Source organism: Lutra lutra, chromosome 10 (genome assembly GCF_902655055.1).
Source record: "Lutra lutra chromosome 10, mLutLut1.2, whole genome shotgun sequence".
NCBI lineage: Eukaryota > Metazoa > Chordata > Mammalia > Carnivora > Mustelidae > Lutra > Lutra lutra.
In genome coordinates, this window is record NC_062287.1 from 6015183 (window position 1) to 6035562 (window position 20380).

General features: G+C 39.1%; 1 protein-coding gene and 1 pseudogene across 1 annotated transcript in view; one reads left to right on the forward strand and one right to left on the reverse strand.

Annotated features, from left to right (window-relative positions):
- DDX10 (DEAD-box helicase 10) overlaps positions 1-20380 on the forward strand; it is a 271491-nt gene that overhangs the window by 95737 nt on the left and 155374 nt on the right. The window lies entirely within an intron of this gene.
- LOC125078539 (40S ribosomal protein S2-like) lies at positions 458-18152 on the reverse strand (annotated as a pseudogene).

The window sequence follows — 20380 nt, forward strand, 5'->3', positions numbered from 1 at the left end:
TAAGATGTATTATGTTCTCTCCTCCCAGTTCTTTAGATTTGGAGCAACTTAGAGTCACATGGGTATGAGTCTTACTTGAATTACTCAGGATTTTAAACAAAGCCAATATGAAGGGGAAGGTTAGTTTAAAGAAAGCTGTAGTTCTTCTTGAGATTAAATTGTAGTACTGGAGTCATATTGGGCAGGAATATTTGTTTTCTTCACAAGCAACCGGTACCAGTTCCTGGTACATAGTTAATACTCACCGAGTATTTGAGTGACTGAGTGAAGGAATAAATATGTAAAGAACTGGGAGCAGCCGCAGAAAGCTGGTAGAGTAATTAACTGGTTAGGCTGGTGTGCAACCATTAGGTCTTGAGTTGTTTGATTAGTAGCTTCAATTATGGGTATGGGTATGGAAGTCTTCATTACTTGAGAACTCTTTGTCAAGTAATGCCTGCTCATTGTCTGATGTCTGTTAAATGTTGGTAGGGGCCACAAGGGCATCTTCCACTTCTGGGGAGCCAGCTCTTCCGGCTTCCCTGTTAAGAGAGTGAAAGAGAAAGAAGAAATGGGCCCTAAGTGTTATGGACTCCTCGTGATGCGTTGCCAGTAGTCTTTGGCCTGTGTAGATGCTTTCAGCAGTCAGTCAGCAGTTCACCTGTGGAATTGTCCTACCACTTACTGGGAGTCAGTATTGTGATGACTTGTTTTACACCGAGATATATTCTGAGAAAAGGCAGTGTACAAGTGCATCTGTACATTGGAAACGCATTTTGATTTCATGTTCCTTTGAAGCCAAACAGTGAAACTCTGTCTACTTTCCAGTTCAGGCATCTGAGACTTGATAACATGTGGGAAGCACGGGACGTGGATTATGATGAGGAGAGGGAGGTGCAGAAGATTAGACTGGGATCCACCAGCAGCTTTATCTTCTACAGAGAGGATAAGGATGTCTCCTTTTGGATTTTAGGAGTGAATGCCAGGGACATGAGCTTTGTACCCTAGCAGTTAAGAACTACAATTTCAAACTGTGTGTTGTTTTCTTACACGGGACTGTGCTCTTTCATCCCTTTGGCCTTCGCTTATGCTGTTTTATCTCTTTGCACACTCTTCACTTAGCCCCTTCTTTGCCTGGTTACCTCATGGTTCTTACAGTATTTTATCTGGGCAGGTTTTCCCTAGTATAAAATCCTAGGCTTATATTTGTCTTTGCAGAGTGAAGTGTAGGAGTATCCTTTAGGATGCTAGAAGAAAGTTAGAGCTTTTGTTGTTGTTGTTTATATGTTTATCTTGAGAGAGAGAACCTAAGGTTTTCTAACATTATATGGTTGACACTGGCACTCTCATTGACTCATATGTCAGGTGACTTGTTACAAATTATATGAGCAGTTCTCTGAGGAAGAGTGGGAGTTTGTGAATCACAGAGCAGTTTATATCAGTACCCAGACTTACTTGGCTTTCAGCACTGCGGTGCTATTTTTCAGTTTGTTATATGTTTCTGGTTATCTTCGACATTCAGACGTTTTGGTTACCCTTGATGTGATAAAAGCATACTTGATTTAAATCTAAAGTGAACCATTTTCTCTGCCTTCCTCTTGGATAGGTAGGAGACCCTTGGACCCCTTAACTTCAGTCACTTTCCCAACTCAACTGTTATTATGTTCAGTATGTTAGTTTCATGTATTTTTATGTCTCTAACGGTAATTGTTTCTCCACCCCTTGAGGAACAGTGCTTATTCTTTAAAAGTACACCTGCAAATTTATTTAGTTGCTCAAGACTTGAACCCCATTTTCATTTTTGATCTAGTTTTCTTCTCAAAATACCATTTTTTAGTAGTTCTTTCAGTGCAGATATGTTGGTAGTAGATACTTTGTTTTTGTCTGAGTATGCTAGATTTAAGTGTTGCTTTGGTTGGGTGCTGTAAGTTATCTTTTTTTTTTCTTTCTTTCTTTCTTTCTTTTTTTTTTTTTTTTAAAGATTTTATTTATTTATTTGACATAGAGAGAGAGAGAGAGATCCCAAGTAGGCAGAGAAGCAGACAGAGAGGGAGGGGGAAGCAGGCTCCCTGCCGAGCAGAGAGCCTGATGCGGGACTCGATCCCAGGACCCTGAGACCATGACCTGAGCCGAAGGCAGAGGCTTAACCCTCTGAGCCACCCTACTATAAGTTATCTTTGTCAGTCGAGGATATTATCCCACTCTCTGCTGGGTTTTGCCATTGCTATTTGTCAGTCTTCTGTAGTAATTTGATTTTTTCCTTCTGATTTTTCTCTGTGAGTTCACAGATGAGGATTCATACTTCTTATATCAGAGGAAACTACAATTGATAATATCTAGTCTCTTGGGCTTTTGTTCTCTGGATCTTGTAATAATCTCCTTTCCATATTTTCCATTGCATTATCTCCATGCTTGCCTTCTGCTTAACTCCTCAGATTTATCTTCCAACTCACCTCTGCCCTCCTCATCTGTATCTAATTGTTTTGCCCAACCATGGAGCTTTAAACTTCGGTGCCTATTTTCATTCCATTAAGTTCTATTTGATTTCTAATTGACCCTAAAAAGAACTTATTCTCGTGTTTTTTTATTTCTTCTATCTTTAGTAAATTTGAAACTTAATTATTTGAATCTCTACTATGTAATTCTGTTGACCTAAGTGTCCTGGGAATACAAACACCCGTGTTTTGTGTATGGTTACTCTTTTCTTATGATGATGGGTTGTTTCCATGTGTTTTTCATAATTTTGGATTCTGAAGTTATGTTCAGGCCCTGTGGAAATTCTGTAGGGTAGTTTGCAAATATGTTCCTCCAGACCTGTTTTGTATTTGTTTGGCACCTGAGGTATTCCAGGCTTCACTTAGATGAATTTCTTGGGTTGGGAGTTTTCTCAGACAGCTATCTGTGTAAACTTTCACCTGCTGTTGTTCATTTAATTTGTTGTGAATTTGGTTGTTTATGTATATACTCTTAATTTCATATTGTTGAGATCTTGAAACATGGAAAGAAGCATTGGGAATGAAATTGTGTTTCAGTTGTGTTGTATCTGCTAATTGTGTGAAATAAAATTTGAATAACCTGAATGTAAATTCTTTGTCACAGAAAGTTACTGAAGCTGGTGGGTTTCTAGAAAAAGGAATGAGGTTATTTTGAAAAGTAGGAATGCTTTAGGGACACCTGGGTAGCTCAGTTGGTTAAGCGGCTGCCTTCGGCTCAGGTCATGATCCCCGTCTCCTGGGATAGAGTTCCACATCGGGCTCCTTGCCCTGCGGGGAGCCTGCTTCTCCCTCTTCTTCTGCCTGCCACTCTGCCTGCCTGTGCTCTCTGTCTCTCATTCTAACAAATAAATAAATAAAACATCTTAAAAAAAGAAAAGAAAAGTAGGAATGCTTTAGCCTAGCAATTCGCAAACTTTATGATTACAAGAACTTTTGAAATTTGTAGACATTATTGAGGGCCCCAAAGAGCTTTTGTTTTTGTGGGTTGTATTTCTTGATATTTACTGTATCAGAAGCTAACACTGAAATTTATAATAACTTAAAATAGCAACGTTATCCCATGTTAGCAACCTTTATCCATGTTTGGATAGAAACTCCCCTAAGAGGGGCGCCTGGGTGGCTCAGTGGGTTGAGCCGCTGCCTTCGGCTCAGGTCATGATCCCAGGTCCTGGGTTCGAGCCCCACATCGGGCTTTCTGCTCAGCAGGGAGCCTCCTTCCTCCTCTCTCTCTGCCTGCCTCTCTGCTTACTTGTGATTTCTCTCTGTCAAATAAATAAATAAAATCTTAAAAAAAAAAAAAAAGAAAAAAGAAACTCCCCTAAGAGTTTTTATCCAAAATAAAGTTTTCTGGAAAAAAAAAGAGAAAGTGGCACTATTATATTTTTGCAAATCTTTTAAACATCTGGCTAAATAGGATTGTAGACAGCTGGATTCTGATAACAGCTTCTGAGTTCAGTCTGTTTGCAGCATGTTTTATCGAAGTATATGAGGAAAATCTGCTCCCACGTAATTGTACTTGGAAGAAGAGGAGTGTTGAAATAGCCCTCTCAAGTAATTGTGGTTGTTCTTTGATACTACACTAGAACTAACCACTGAGAATTTCTTAAACATTAGTTGCCATTAGTTGGCCTTTTATTCTTTGTTAAAATAAAATTCATTAGTCTTTCTTGTACTCTGAAAAGATCTTTTTCTTATGTGTTATTTTGAAACTTCATGCTTTATTTGGAAAATACTGCTCTGAATTATGCAGATCTTCCAAAAGGTGACCCAGTTCATTTTATAATGAGAACTTTCTACCCCACTGCCCATATTTGTTAATATCAGCACCATCCCCATTTAGGAGAAGTCTTTAAATATTGGGAAGCCATCTGGCACATGAGAGGTAAAAGTTAGCTAAAAATCGAATTTTCTCTTGAAAGCCCGAGTTTTATCATTGGCAGTACATGCTGTTGGTTGTTTTCCTTGAAGTAATAGGCTCACTTTGTTCTTATTTGAAGAAATACTGCGAATGTCCAAGACTCAGAAACCACTGCCAGTGCTGTCTAGACAAACATTACGAGCAATTCACCTGTAGTGGAGGAAGTTGGGTTTATTACTTGTGGCAGCCAGGAAGATTACTCAGTAAGAATTTGTCAGGAGGGATTTCTTATGGGACTTGGGTTTGTGTTAGATGTTTCAAGAGAGAGCTAAAAGAAGGGGGCTTTGTGCTGGATTAGATGCTGTGGGTAACTGGTGTACAGATTCTGTAACTGGGTATCTTAATTAAATCGTATATTTAAGAAAGAATAAATGGTAAAGAAGCAGCAGTCACTCTTATTAGCCAGTAGAGGGGGCTATTTGGTCATTTGTGGTTTGGATGATGTTCTGTTTTGTTTAGATTTGTGATGGTCAAAGTGGTATTATCTGATGTTAATGGTTAGTTATGTTTAACAGGAGAACATCAAGGCTTAGCCTTGAGGGTCAGAGTTTAGTTACACCAAGGCCCTACTGATAGTACCAGACAAATTTTCGTCCTTGAGGGCTGCTCTTGTTTTTGCACTGTGGCTTGTCAGTTGTTTTAAGTGATAATGGTGTGTGTGCAAAAGGCGTCTGGTTCTGGTTGCATCTCATGGTCTCAGAAGTGCTTTTCCTAGAAATAACCATTGTCTTGCACTATGCAACAGGACACTGTCACACAGAATCTCAGAGACACTTGGAGTGGGCTGAATGACTGCCCTCAGGAGATATGTCCACATCCTGATTCCTGGAATCTGAGAATATTTCCTGGAAAAGGAGTCTTTGGAAATGTAATTAAGTTGAACATTGTGAGACTGGGAGACCATTTTGGATTATTTGAGTAGGGCCTATGTCCAGTGATAAGTATCCATATGGGAGAGAGACAGAAGAGAAGATGCATTTGGGCAAGAGGGGGTCATGTGTGATCGTGGAGGCAGAGGTGAGAGTAAGATGGATACAAGCCAAGGAATAGCTGTAGCGGGCAGAAGCTGGAAGAGGTGAGGAATGGATTCTCTCCTTGACGCTTTGGAGGGAGTGTGGCTTTGCTGATGTTTAAATGTTGTACTTCTGGTCTCCAGAACTCTGGGGGAATAAATGCCGATTTTAAGCCATCAAGTTTATGGTATGGCAGCCTCAGAAAAGGAATAGACTTGTATTTAAGGGTTGAGATTTAATGAAATCAGTAATTTTTACTGGTTTACGAAAGGGCATTTGTAGGGGCAGCTGACATCTTCTGTCGTAAGGAGCATGTGGAGGTGGCGAATACAAAAGTTGCTTGTTGCCAGTTCCTTGATCGGTGCTAATGCACCAGCAGTTTTATCTACTGGTCCTTTTGGATCATAACTGAAAATGTCAAGATGGTAAAACATCTCCACATTTTTATGAACATAGGTTTGATCTTGCAGACTTCCTAAAAGGGTGTGGTGGCAGTGTTGGGTGATCTGTGTACCACATTTTGAGAATCATTGACTAAGGAACCCTGACCCAGTTGAAGAACCGAGAGAGAAAATGAAGAACTTTGTTCTTTGAGACTGTTTGTTAGGGCCCAGGATATTCCAACCACTATATTCTTTTTTATACTACTGGCTGACATAAACAGTAGCATAGTGTATCTTGACTAAGATACAGACTAACTGTTCTGTTGAACTGTAGTTTGTTTACTATTGTGAACCTTACTGTACTCATGTAAATGAGCAGGTAAGAATGTTTATCTCCCTAGGAAGTAGACCTTTTACTTGTAATAGAATCCCAGCTCAACCCTAATGTTCTCTTTTGTCCACTAAGATGATTGGCTCTTGCTTTTGGAGATTTACCTATCAAGGGAGCAGTACGTGGTGTTGGTATCTTGTCTTTTTTTTTTTTTTTTTTTTTTTATTTATTTATTTGACAGAGATCACAAGCAGGCAGAGAGGTAGGCAGAGAGAGAGGAGGAAGCATGCTCCCCGCTGAGCAGAGAGCCCGATGCGGAGCTCGAATCCAGAACCCTGGGATCATGACCTGAGCCGAAGGCAGAGACTTTAACCCACTGAGCCACCCAGGTGCCCCGGTATCTTGTCTTTTAATGAGGTCTTCCTGTCTACCTGCATTCTTTATGTGCCATAGTCTTTGTTTTTGGAACTATAAAATGCTTGTTTTTTTTATACCAAATTATGTCTGGAAGATTTATGAGCCTTTTTTCTCTCCTCTGTGCTTCCTAACCTGTGCACACATATGTGCTCACATACACACACTTCAGTGCACTTCGTTATCTAGCTGTTTCTCAGTCTTTCCCTGGAACCTTGCTTTGTCACTACAGAGTTACAGATACTGATTTCCATAGATATTAAAGGTTTGACATTAGTCTCTTTACAGCTAAACTGAGGAGGACGAAATACAGTAGGAGCAATTCATTTACATCACAGAGTTGCTTATAAAAAGGATTTTAAAGCTACTGCGTGTTTAGAAGTTTGTACTGTATTCTCACTTAATTGTTTGGGAATGTGCCATAGCAGTGAGATGGACGATCTGGCCCTGAAACCTCTAGTTGGGAGCATGAGTATTCAGGTCAGAGAAACATAAGAGAGGATGTCTTACTTACATGGACAGGGGAGATGGCCCTGGCTCTCTGAGACCAAGAATGACAGGCTGGGGAATGGGCCAAAGCTGCGAGGAAGCACAAAGGAAATCACTTAGTGGGCGAATGGGTTAAAGGTGTTCTCACGAAAACCAACACCACAAAAACGAACTATTGCTGTGTAAGCAGTTAAGGAAAGTCTTCAAGTACTTGATAATGTTAGGCCCTACACCCACCCTAACTGGCTTTGAACTAGTTGACACAGAAGTCTTATTTGTATCTAGTAGGAAATGTGGTGTCTGGTAAGAGTTGATGCTGTAATTCAGTCTAGGAGTAGGGTTGCTCTAGTTTATTGCACTTGGTGAGATGAGAGCCATTGTCTGCCAGTGTGAACAGGGGTTTTGTTGTGGGCATTTCCTGGTGCAGGCTCTTTGGTTGTGATTTTCTTCACTGCTGACTTACTGTTGTTCATCCACCTAACGTAGTACTAAAACATTATGACTTGCTGTCTACTGTCGTCTTCTCTTTCTCTTGGTTTTTGGGGGTTTATACTTCTCAAATGCTTTTTAATTTATTCCTTTTTGGAAGGAGCAGAGGGTATACTCATCCCATTGTTTGTAACTGGACATCTCTGGTTTGATTTTTTACCAAGTCTTGAGTTATACCTCGGGCATTAATTTTTTCTGCAATTCCTGGAACCCGTATCTGGTACATGAGAGAATGTTGTTTCATATTCCTTTCCCCCCCATAAGCCCATGCCCCCTTAGGCTTTCTTATATTGTTGTGTCTTTCCCCTAGCCAAGATTTTTAAGCTTTGCTTTTTATAGTTCGTATTACAGAAAAATATAGGCACATTAAATATGCTGTCTCATGCCGTTTCTTGGTATGTTTTGAGGAAAGATGTAGATTTGGATCCCTTTCCTCTCCAGTGAAAATCACACATTGCTCTCTGTTTAGAGAATGCTACCTCCTCTGATCAGTGTCTAACTTGCTCTGGAGCCAGAAGACACATCTGTTTGTATAACTGGATGTCTGGCTGCTATTGACCCTTGATAATTAGTTTAAACTTTTCTTACATGTTTGCTTTTAGTGAAAGAACTCAGTACCGCATAGCTTTATGAGTGACATAGAACACAGTGAAATGTTTTCAAAACCGATTCAGAATTGGATATTGCCTCATTTAAATGGTTGGTATTGCCACACACATCCAATTCTGAAAGAGCTGAAATAAATGGGAAAGCTGTCTTTAGCTCATTAGTGAAATGAAGGAAACATTGTGAGTATGAGGGTGAGTTGTCATGGGAAATTAAATGGAAATGAAAAATGTTAATAATCTTAAATTGGTTTTGCAATGCATACCGATTTTTAAATATGTCAGGTTACACTGGCAGTTGGATGCTCTAAAAACTGTGACCTTCACAAGGAAGCACAAGCTCATCTGACAATTGAATGAATGTATCAACATATAAATGAATGAGATCCTATCTGTCTAATTCAGGAATTGATGACCAGCTAACTGAAAAGAGTAAAAAGGAGAAATGGGAGCTAAGCCTTGGTATCTGGGTCAAGTTGTGGAAATTCTAGCATCTGTCCAGTTAAGTTCAACATTCCAAAGCAGTACCTGACTGACCTTGGTTTGCTTGTGTGAACAGGCTGTTGAAAGGAACAGATCAACTTTTTAAAAATTTTCCCCACCCAAATACTATTTAAAATATAAGCATATAACCACGATATCAAAAAAACTGACATGTGCTCAGAATTACTCATGAGGAATTCTGCATACCTGTAGTTTTAGTGAAATACTGATTCTTAAAATTTTACATTTTTAGAGGTATAATTTACATGCAACACAGGCACATGTTTTAAAAAATTTCCCTTATGCCCTTTCCTGCCCCCTGCCCCTCTCTGACACAACTAGTGTTCCATTCACCTAGCTTAGCTTGTCTGTTTTAGAACTTCAAATAAAAATAATTCTGCAGTTTGTACTTTCTGGTCTCTTTTGCTCAACATGTTTTAAAAATTTATATGTGCTGTTGGACATGCAAATCATTACTTCATTTTCAGTGCTGAGCTGTGTTCCATTATGTGAAACTAAAATTTGTTTATCTGTTCACTTGATGGACATTTGCGTTATTACTACTTTTTGGCTAGTATGAAGAAAATTGTGATCAGGCATGTACAGATTTTTAAAGGACACTTGTGGTCAAGTCTTTTGGGTAGATACCTAGAGATGGAATTGCTGGATAGATGTACGTGTAACTTAAAGCTGTGGTTGTGAGCTGTGGGTGATTTTGCTGCACTGGGGGAATTTGGCAATGTCTGGAAACATTTTTGATAATCAGGTTGGGTGGGGGTGGATAGAGGTCCAAGAGATTGCTGTGCACACACACAAGGTACAGGATAGTTCTGCTTGCCAAGAATTCTTTGGTTCATAGTATCTATAATGCTGAGGTTAGAATTTCTGCTTTCAACAAAAACTGCCAGTGTGCCAAACTAGTTGTATTATTGCAGTATATGACAGTGTCTATTTGTTGCATGTACTCTATAAAATTTGGTATTAGTAGTCTTAATTTTAGCTGTTCCTAGTCGCTGTCCTGTTTGTGGTTTTAATTCATTTTTCCTTTATGATTAATGATGTTGTGCATTTTTTCCCTGTACTTTTGACCATTCCTGTATCTGTCTTTCTCCAGCTTTGAGATGACTGATATATAACATTGTGTATGTTTAATGTATAAGATAGTGAACATTTTCATCACCTCACATAGTTACCTTCCCCCTTTTTTGTGGTGAAAACATTTTAGATCTACCCTCTTAGCAACTTTCAAGTATACAATACAGTATTATTAACCAATGTTTAGTATAGTTACCATGCTTCATATTAGATGCCCAGAATATATTCATTTTTGAACTGGAACTTTGTATCTTTGGCTACCAGCTCCCATCTTGACCCCGTTCCCTGGCCCCTGGCAACCACCAATCCACTGTTTCTTTGAGTTTGACTTGCTAAGATGCCACATGTCAGTAAGATCCTACAGTTCTTGTCTTTCTGACTTGTTTCATTTATAATACTCTCAGATTTCACCCATGTTGTCACAAATGGCAAGCTTTCCTTTTTTATGGCTGAATAATATTCTATCATGTATACATCTCTTCTGATTTCAGACTATATTGCAAAGCTATAGTAATCAAAGCAGTATGGTGCTAGCTTAAGAACAGATATGTGGACCAGTGAGGGGTTCCTGGCTGTCAGTAGAGCACGTGACTCCTGATCTCAGTGTTGTGAGTTTGAGCCCCATGTTGAGTGTAGAGATTACTTAAATCAATAAATCTTAAAAAAAATAAAAATAGATAAACAAAAATACATGGACCAGTGAAACAGAACCGAGAACCCAGGAATAAACCCATGCATTATGGTTAACTAATATTTGACAAGGGAGCCAACATAGTCCATAAAGGGTGCGGCAAAAACTGGATATCCACATGGAGAAGAATGAAACTGGACCCTAATTTATACACTCAAAAAAAAAATTAAGTGAAAGTATATTAAAGATACAAAGTTAAGATTCAAAACCATGAAACTCCTGGAAGAAAATATAGGGAAAAAACCCTGACATGGGTCTTGGCAATGGTTTTTTTGTTTGTTTGTTTGTTTGTTTGTTTGTTTTGGATATGACAACACAGGCAAAAAACCCCAAAAGTACACAGGTGGGATTACATCAAACTTAAAAACTTTTGCACAGAAAAAACCAATCCCCTGTTCCTCTCAACAAAACCAACAACAAAATGCAAAGGCAACTTACGGAATGGGGGAAAATCTTTGCAAACTATATTTCCCAAATATTCAAGGAAACTGTACAACTAAATAGCAAAAATTTGATTCAAATAATGGCAGAGGACTTGAATAGACATTTTCCTCAGAGAAGATCTAAATGGCCAACAGGTGCATGAAAAGGTGCTCAATATCACTAATAGTAAGAGAAATGCAAATAAAACCCCCCTGAAATATCCCCTTATACCTGTTAGAATGATTGTTCTCAAAAAGACAAAAGATAAATGCTGACAAGGATATGGAGAAAAGGGAGCCTTTGTGCACTGTTGGTGGGAACATAAATTGGTACAGCCACTTGCAAAACAGTGTGGAGAATCTTCAAAACAAAACAAAAAAACTAGACCTACTATAGGATGTGGCAGTTGTACTTCTGAGGATATATCTGAAGTAAACGAACTCACAACTTTGAAGAGATTATCTTGTACCCCCATGTTCACTGTAGTATTATTTACAACAGCCAAGATGTGGAAATGACCTAAGCCTTCTCTATTTTTTGCAAAAGGTTCTGTGCAAGTCTTTGCCCAGTAGAAAAACTAGACAGTTTACACAGTCTCATTCCTTTTCCACATACATTTCTTGCAAATATTTTCTATTGGTCTGTAGCTTTCCTTTCATTTTCTTTCTTTCTTTTTTTTTTTTTTTAAAGATTTTATTTGTTTATTTGACCGAGATAGAGTGCACACAAGCAGGGGGAGTGGCAGGCAGAGGGAGAGAGAGAAGCAGGCTCCCCACAGAGCAGGGAGCTTGATGTGGACTCAGTCCCAGGACCCTGGGATCATAACCTGAGCTGAGGCAGATGCTTCACTGACTGAGCCACCCAGGTGGCTCTTATTTTCTTTTAATGGTAACTTTTGAAGTCCAGAAATTGTAACCTTTGGGGTCTCCTTCACATCTCTTTCTTTTCTTGCTAATCTAGTGCTTTTTGTGCCTATGGAAACTTCTGTTATACCAAGATGTCACTAATATACTCTCTTCGGTTATTGTCCAGAAGCTTTGTACTTTTTGGTTTTATATTCTATTGGAAAGGATTTTTTAAGTACATGGTATGAGGTAGGGATCAAGGTGTGTTTACTTCCATCCGAATTTTCACCTCTTAACATTTCTTCTTTCCCCAGGAATTTTACTTTTGTTTGCTGCCTAAACTCAGTTGATCTGTTTTGTTTTTGGACTTTCTGTTCTTCTTTTTTTGATCTAATATCTGTCCTTATTACCTATATTGCACTTCTTTAATTACTTTGGTAATTTTAGAGAAAGTCATGGAAATAGGCAGTGTAACCCCTTCAACTTTATTCTCCTTCAATATTTTGCCCATTCTAAGTCTTTTGAATTTCTAAGTAAATTTTAGAATATACTTGTGAGTTTCTGCAAGAAATCTGTTGGGGCTTTAATGGTGATGGCATTGATCAATTTGAGAATTGGCAGATTAAGTCTATATTGACAATACTGAATCTTCCGGTTTTCAAACATGGAATATGTATTTGTTTCTTTCTGGCAGCACATTTTAGAATTTTCTGTTACAGGTCTTAGAGTTTTGTTTCTTTTTAAGTATTTTATGATGTGTTTGTTGTTGTTGTTTTTAAGTAGGCTCCATGCCCAATGTGGAGCCCAGCATGGCACTTGAGCTCTCATGCTGAGATCAAGACCTGAGGTGAGATCAAAAGTCAGACACTTAGACAACTGAGCCACCCAGGTGCTATGATATGATGTGTTTTTAAAGTTTTATTTTTTAAGAGTAATTTGAGGTTCACAGCAAAATTGAGAGGAAGGTATAGAGGCTTTCAGTATACCTCTTATGTTCCTACATGCATAGACTCCCTCAAAGTGGTACCTTTGTTAAAATGATGCCTACATTCATAAATGCCCAAAATCCATACTCTGCGTTAGGATGTACTTTTGGTGTTATACATTCTGTGGGTTTGGACAAATGTGTAATGACACTTATACACCATTATAGTATCATACGGAGTATTTTCACTCCCGTAAAAATCCTGTGTTCTTCACCTATCCAAAATTTCTTCTGAAATATTTTCAGATATTTGATAACATGTAACTGGTATTTGAAAAAAGTTTTTTTGTTGTTGTTGCTAATGCATCCAACTCAGAATTGATGTTTGTATTTTGATTTTGTATCCCGAAACATTGGTAGATTTATTTGTTATGTTAGGATTTTTTTTTTTTTTATTTCTTTAGGATTATCTGCATAAGCAATAGTTTTAATTTTTCTCTTCAGGCTTTATGTGTTTATTCACTTTTCTTGCCTCTTGCAGTGGCTAGGACCTCCCATGTAATTTCAAAAAGAAGTGGGCAGAGTGGACATTGTTGCCTTTTCCCTGATCTTTGGAGAAATACATTTACTATTTAACCATTAAGTATGATATAGAATTTAAATTTTTTATTCCATTTGGCCCACCCAAGGTTTGTCTTAGGTTGACCTAAACATTTGGATAGGGGAAGAAAGATTAATTGCCACACTTGGCTTCAGAGCAACCTCAGGTGTCCCTCTTCTTTAGGAGCCCTTGCTGCATTCTGTGGGTTAATCTTGCTCTACCTTCTGCCCCTATGAGAGTTCAGGTGCAAGAACACAAGATCCCCAAAGAATAGGTGGGAGAGCCATACTAGCTTAGAAGCTTTTCATGCTCCTCCAGAGCTATTGTCTCTTCTAATAACGCCATAGGTATCTTCTCCATGGTCCCTGCAAGGGACATGTCCATTATGAAGAAGTTTGAATTTGTACTTCCTATCACATTATTAGTTCTTCCAGTCCAGATGCAGTCTACCAACCAGGGTCATCTTTACTATAAGCATAAAGGTTGTGGACATCCTACCTTTATCAGGTAGAAGCTACCTGATGAAGGAGACAAAACTTAGAAAGTTAACAAAATGTCTGATTACCCATATCATAGTTGTCCTTCATCAAATTGAGAAAGTTCTCTATTTCTAGTTTTGAGTGTTTTCTTTTTAAAATTATGAATGGGCATAATTTAGTCAAGTGCTTTTTATAACACCTATTAAGATGGTACATAGGTTTGATCTCATATTTGGTTAGTGTGGAGTATTACATTGATGGGCTTTGTGTTCCTGGGCTAGACCCAAATTGCAAGTTGACCGTTTGAGCCTCATTTTCATCCTGTGTGAAAAGGTAAGAAAATCTATCTTTCATGGTTCAAAGATTAAATTATTTGGTTTATAGAAAGCCCTGGGGAAAGAGGATGGTTCACACAGGTGAGATGAAGATGACGGCCACAGCTGTAGATGTGTTTTGCCATCTTGCTTTCCAAAAGTAAAATGCCAGGTTACAGTTGATTGCTTTCTTTTAACAGGCTTTCTCTGAAACTGATGACACAAAGAAGGGCGGTTACAAGTAGCAGAGCACAGGATAGGGAAGCAAAGTTAGAGATTAAAGAACAAACTTGATAATACTACCCTAATACTTGGTGCTGAATCAGGTTTCTGAAGATATAACTAATTGTCCTGTTCTCCTGAGTTTGTGGATCAGAAGAAAAATTTTTTGAGGTGACTAAAAGAGTGATTTCTGGACAGTTTTCCCCCCCACTCCTCTCTCCTCCTACTTCCACTTAGGACTAGTGTGTTTGCTTAGGCCAGGAAACTGTATTATCTGGTTTGTTTCCAGTATAACTGCCATTTGAATAGTCACGATTTCTAAAAAGCTTTCTATTGGAATTCTTTATCAAGTGCTAATTGGATTTGTAATTTTCCTAGTTTACCACATCCTCCATAAATATATTTGCCTTGTCTCTTTGTCCCAAGCAATACTGTTTTGTTACAATGCATTGAAATAACATATTTTTAGTATTCTACTCAAGTATTTTATTAATGTGAATGCTTGTTATATTGTTGCAAAATGTTTCTCTTATTGACAACTTGCTCTCTTTCTGTTTGGATGGGGCAGTAAATAAAGGTGCTTAATTTACATAAGCCTATTAAATGAAATTCTCAAGAGGAAGGAAAATAATTTTAAATGCAGTTTACAATGTGGTGACAGCTGATCCACTTACAAACAAGCTCATTTAGTGGAATTGGATTGAATGAAAAAAATTCACAAGTTTTATCACATTGTGATACATACCAAGTGGTATTCATAATATTAAGCTGTATGAAGAGATTTTCTGTTGACCCGTTCTTTTCTCTCTTCTTACCCCAAGAGGGTAAAAAAAGAAAGCGTCTTTGTCTTGCCTTCCAAAATGATTCTGTTAATTTATAGTTGAAATGGCTTTCCTTGAAAGGGAGGCAGGAAGAGTCTGAGCTGCAGTTATCAAAAGTTCTGAGAGTATAGCTCATATTGCACAGCCAAGAATCCTCTCCCTTCCCTTGCTGTTTTCTTTCTTGGAGAGACAATTAGCAGACTTTCTTTTTTTCTGAGAGAAATAAAATGAGCAAAAGAATATGTATGGGACAACCAAATTGCTCTTGTTTTGATATCTCTTTGAAAGTTTTTAAAAGCTGCTTCTGTAACATCGTAAGGAGTTCTGTTTCCATTCGCCATTGGGAATTAAGAGCACAGCCATCAGAAGAGATTATTCTCACATATTTCTTTTTGACCTCTACAAAGTTGTGTTTTCTCCTTTAGAAAGCGACTGGCAAATTCACCTAATGTAGAACATGGAGTTCATTTGTTTAACGGGTTGCAGCCTTAGGGTACAAATATAACATGTCAGCTCTTCCAATTAATTTCTGGGAAGCTCAGGTGATGACTCTGATATGTCGATTATATGGTATGGATATGGGCTGTAGTTACCTTAGAAACCACCTATTAAGTTTCTGCTTAGGAATTGTGATTCTCACAGGCAATTCTTCAGGACATTCTCAGATTTGAATTTGGAAGTAGAAGACCCACTTGCATTCTTCAGAGAAAGCGCAAGTCTAAAATTTTTCTACCATTAATTCATTCTGCAGTTCTTTTTGAACATCTTCTAGATCTGGTTAAAATTTACATGAGCAATTTTTCTCATCTGCAATTAAATTCCAGTTAGACTATTTCTAAATCACTTTAGATTCTGCAGTTTTATTTCCCTAGGATCACTTGCTGCTTGCTCCTCTTCAATGCATTTTATTAATAGTCTTTACCTTAAGTCACTATTCTTGCACCATAATATCCTGATAACTGCTATTTTTTAATGTTTGTACATTACTTTTTTTTAAGTATTTTTTTTAAGATTTTATTTATTTATTTGATAGAGAGAAAGAGATCACAAGTAGACAGGGAGGCAGAGAGGAGGAAGCAGGCTCTCCGTGGAGCAGAGAGCCTGATGCGGGGCTCGATTCCAGGACCCTGGGATCACGACCCGAGCCGAAGGCAGAGGCTTTAACCCACTGAGCCACCCAGGCGCCCCAGTTTGTACATTACTTTTATGAAAGCAATTAATTTGACTAATCCTGTGGAGAGAACTGAGTATTCTTTTGCTTGTCGGTACTGTCATTAAAGTTGCAAATGAAAACTTTTTACCATGACTTCGTTTGCAATGCTTGCTGGCCAGTAGCAGGCTTGGATCAGATCTTCAGAGGGCATTTAGAGTATGAGGAGGATGGGGACAGACTCTTTGGAATAGAAGACAAATCCAACGAAAGAGAGTAGTTAAGGTAGAGAGTATGAAGAAAGGGAAGAGCAGTCAGTGGTATCAAATTCTGTATGACAGGTTAATTGATTTCTCTTGGGTCTCTCTTCTCCTTCCTGCTCATGGTTGTTGCCTGAGTTTAGGTCATTTCCTTTTCTTTACACACATATGTTCTGTCTGAAATATCCTTTCTCACTGTATGACATTAAGAATATCTGTTAAACCTTTAAAATGAGATTATTCTTTCTTCTTGGAAACCATTTCCTAGCTCCAGTTCCCTATGATTTCCGTCTATTATGTATAAACCAGTGTCATTGAACTTATTTACTGCCATATTGAAATGGTCTCTGTGACTATTTCTTGCATAAGACTGTGAGCTTCTTAAGATAGGGACTGTTTTAATCAACTTTGTACATCTAGTGTCTAACATACACTTTGACTTTAATGGAGGCTTAAAAATAAGAAAGAAGTGTAGAGACTTAATAGGAGTCTTTAATTTTAGCAATGAGGCAATAATTGTTGTCCTTCCCCAGGCAATTTTAATCCAGTACTGGAGGTGGAAGGCATAGTAAAGTGGGTTGATAAATGAAGAGATGAGGGGACCACAGTTCAAGAAGGTTGGCTGTGAAGGGAGCTGGGGTTGGGTGTCAAGGGGTAGCTGGTTGGGAAAGGAATATATCATGCAATTTATTTGTTTTAAGAACTGACAAGTGTGAACTGGGAAATGTGAACATATTTAAAGGCCTAAGGAAAGCAGCTCCTGAACCTCATTGAAGAGACTGAGGCAGTGGGTTCGGGAGGAATAGGAATGATCAAATCCAGGGTTTGGGGGGAGAAGTGAGCCTTGGAAGCACCAAGCTGTCCATGCTCTTTGGAGAACAAAAGGAAGAAAGATTTAAATAATTGATTTAGAAGTGAATTTTAGGGCAGAATCCTTTATTTTTTTAATAGTCTTAATTTTTATACAAGGAAAGTAAAGTGAAGTATGTGATGATCACACTGCAGCCTGAGTCTTCTGCCTGGAAACCCTGGTATGGATCTTTATGAGATGATCCCCAAATTCTTGATTGGGAGACTTGGTGAATATAATCTCTTTTGCACCAGTCTCTTTGGTGGTGAGATGGATCTAGGTCTTAAAGATGGCATCAGATGTGATCTTGGCAAAGTTGTCCATGGTGACAGTGCAGCATCTGGCCAAGGTGTAGCTCTTGTCAGTACCCACTATGATCAGCAGCTTGTTGGGCACAGGAGCCTAGACAATGCCAGTGCTCCTGGAGAGGAGGATGAGACCCACTAGAACAGAGCCTTAGTGGCTTGTCACCTCGCAAGGGACAGTGGAAGGCTTGCTGATCTTGTTCCTCTAGTAGCCTTGCCACACAGGGACCATGGAGAGCTTGTCCAGGATGATGGTCCCATGTACAGCAGTGGCTGCCTCCTTGGAGTGCCTAACACCTAGACTGACAAGTTGGTTCTAGTCCCCCATGGTGACAAATGGCTTGAATCTAGTCTGCTGGCCAGTGTGGGTCTGCTTTTGCATGGGCATAATCCTCAAAACCTCATCGTTGAGGAAATACTGAGGAAGTAGGTACTTCCCCAGGAAATAGCCCCAGGAAAAAGTGATTCCTTGGTGGGTAGGGAGAAGAGACAGATTTCCTCTTGGGAATCAGTTTTCATATCCCGGACTAGGTGGCTTAGTTTGGTGGTGGAGATCCACACCTTGGCCTTGGCTCCACGGAAGCTGTCTTGGCTTCCCATTCCAGGACCTCTGGGGCTGCCTAGATGTCTTATAGCACTGGCGTGATCTATTGTTTTGTCTTTCCTTGGAGAAGAAAAATGCACATTCCATTTAGATCAGGGGCTTCCTCCTTTTGTTGTACTTTATTTCTTTATTTATGTTAGTCACCATACAGTACATCATTAGTTTTTTTTTTTTTTTAATTTTATTTTTTATAAACATATATTTTTATCCCCAGGGGTACAGGTCTGTGAATCGCCAGGTTTACACACTTCACATCATTAGTTTTTGATGTAGTGTTCCATGATTCATTGTTTGCGTACAACCCCCAGTGCTCCATGCAATCCGTGCCATCCTTAATACGGGCTCACCTATCCTCTCATCCCCCTCCCTTCTAAAACCCTCAGTTTGTTTCTAGAGTATGGAGTCCATAGTCTCTCATGGTTCATCTCCCACTCTAAATTCTCCCCCTTTATTTTTCTCTTCTTTATCCTAATGCCCTTCATGCTGTTCCTTATGTTCCACGAATAAGTGAGACCATATGATAATTGACTTTTTCTGTTTGACTTATTTCACTTAGGATAATCTCCTCCAGTCCCATCCATGTGGATGCAAAAGTTGGGTATTCATCCTTTCCGATGGCTGAGTAACATTCCAGTGTGTATATGGACCACATCTTCTTTATCCATTCATCTGTTGGAGGGCATCTCTGCTCTTTCCACAGATTGGCTGTTGTGGACATTGCTGCTATGAACATTGGGGTGCATATGGCCTTTTTTTCCACTACATCTGAATCTTTGGGGTAAATAACCAGTAGTGTCATTGCTGGGTCACTCTTGTTATACCTTTAATCAGAGCCAAGTTGAAGAGTAGTTACCAGTAATGTAAGATTGGTGGCATTGTTTTTTGTGTGTTTAGGTAGTTTGAATTGAGCAGAGTAAGGGAAAATACAACCCAAGGTGGCTTAAAGGAAGACAAAACAATGTATTAATTACATAATAAGAAACCTGATGAAAGGCTGTTGTGGTGTCAGTTCAACAGCATTGTCCGGATCAGTGTTCTATCCATCTTGCTGTTTAGATAGCCTTACTTTCAAGTTGACCTTTGTCCTCAGACTTGTCCCCTAATGACTAAAAGACCCTCTAACTCCAGACCGATCAAATGAGAATTGCTGCTGGTGGTTGATGGAGGGGTGGAAAGTGAGGAGGGATGGAGTCTGAGCATTGTCATTTGTCTTTTAAAAGTTCCCAGATGAGGGGCGCCTGGGTGGCTCAGTCGGTTAAAGCCTCTGCATGAGGTCAGGTCATGATCCCAGGGTCCTGGGATCGAGCCCCGCATCGGGCTCTCTCTACTCGGGCTGTTCTCTACAGAGGGAACCTGCTTCCTCCTCTCTCTCTGCCTGCCTCTCTGCCTACTTGTGATCTCTCTCTCTCTCTGTCAAATAAATAAATAAAGTCTAAAAAAAAAAAAAACCTGTTTAAAAAAAAAAAGTTCTCAGATGAGAAAAGGTAAGAACGTAGGCATGTGTGGTCTTAGGAAGGAACGCAGAGAGCATGGACATTAGGGTCTTATTTGCATTCAGATTCTACCTGTGTCACTTATTACCAGTATCATCTTGGTCACATTCTTTAATCTCTTTGAACCTCTTTTCCCATCCTTAATATTAGTATCACAACCCTCATTTCGTCTGATTCTTATGGATCTTTAATAAATATTACTTCTCTCTCTCAAAAAAAAAAAAAAAAAAAAAAAAGGTTCCCAGATGAGGGAGCACCTGTGTGGCTCATTAGGTTAAGCAGTTAAGCATCTGCCTTCAACTCAGGGTCATGACCCCAGGGTCCGGGGATGGCACCTCAAGTTGGGCTCCCTGTTCAGCAGTGTTAATCTGCTTCTCCCTCTTGCTCTGCTTCTGCTGCTCCTGCTCTCTCTCACACACACTCTCTCTTTCAAATAAATAAAATCCTTAAAAAAAAATAAGCATTCCCAGTTAATTCTGGCCTGCAGCTTCCTAGGACTCGGAACAGTCATACCAAGTAAGATTCACTGTGAAGATTTTAACCCAACCCCTTAGCCATTTGATAGCTGGAGAAAGCAGTTCTTTGAGCACGGAATAGGGAGGTATACAACCAATGTTGTTTGTCCTGATGCTGATGATTTACAGTTAAAGAAGACCCCACAAAACACCATGTTTTGAATTCATGTGTGATCACTGTGAAAAGA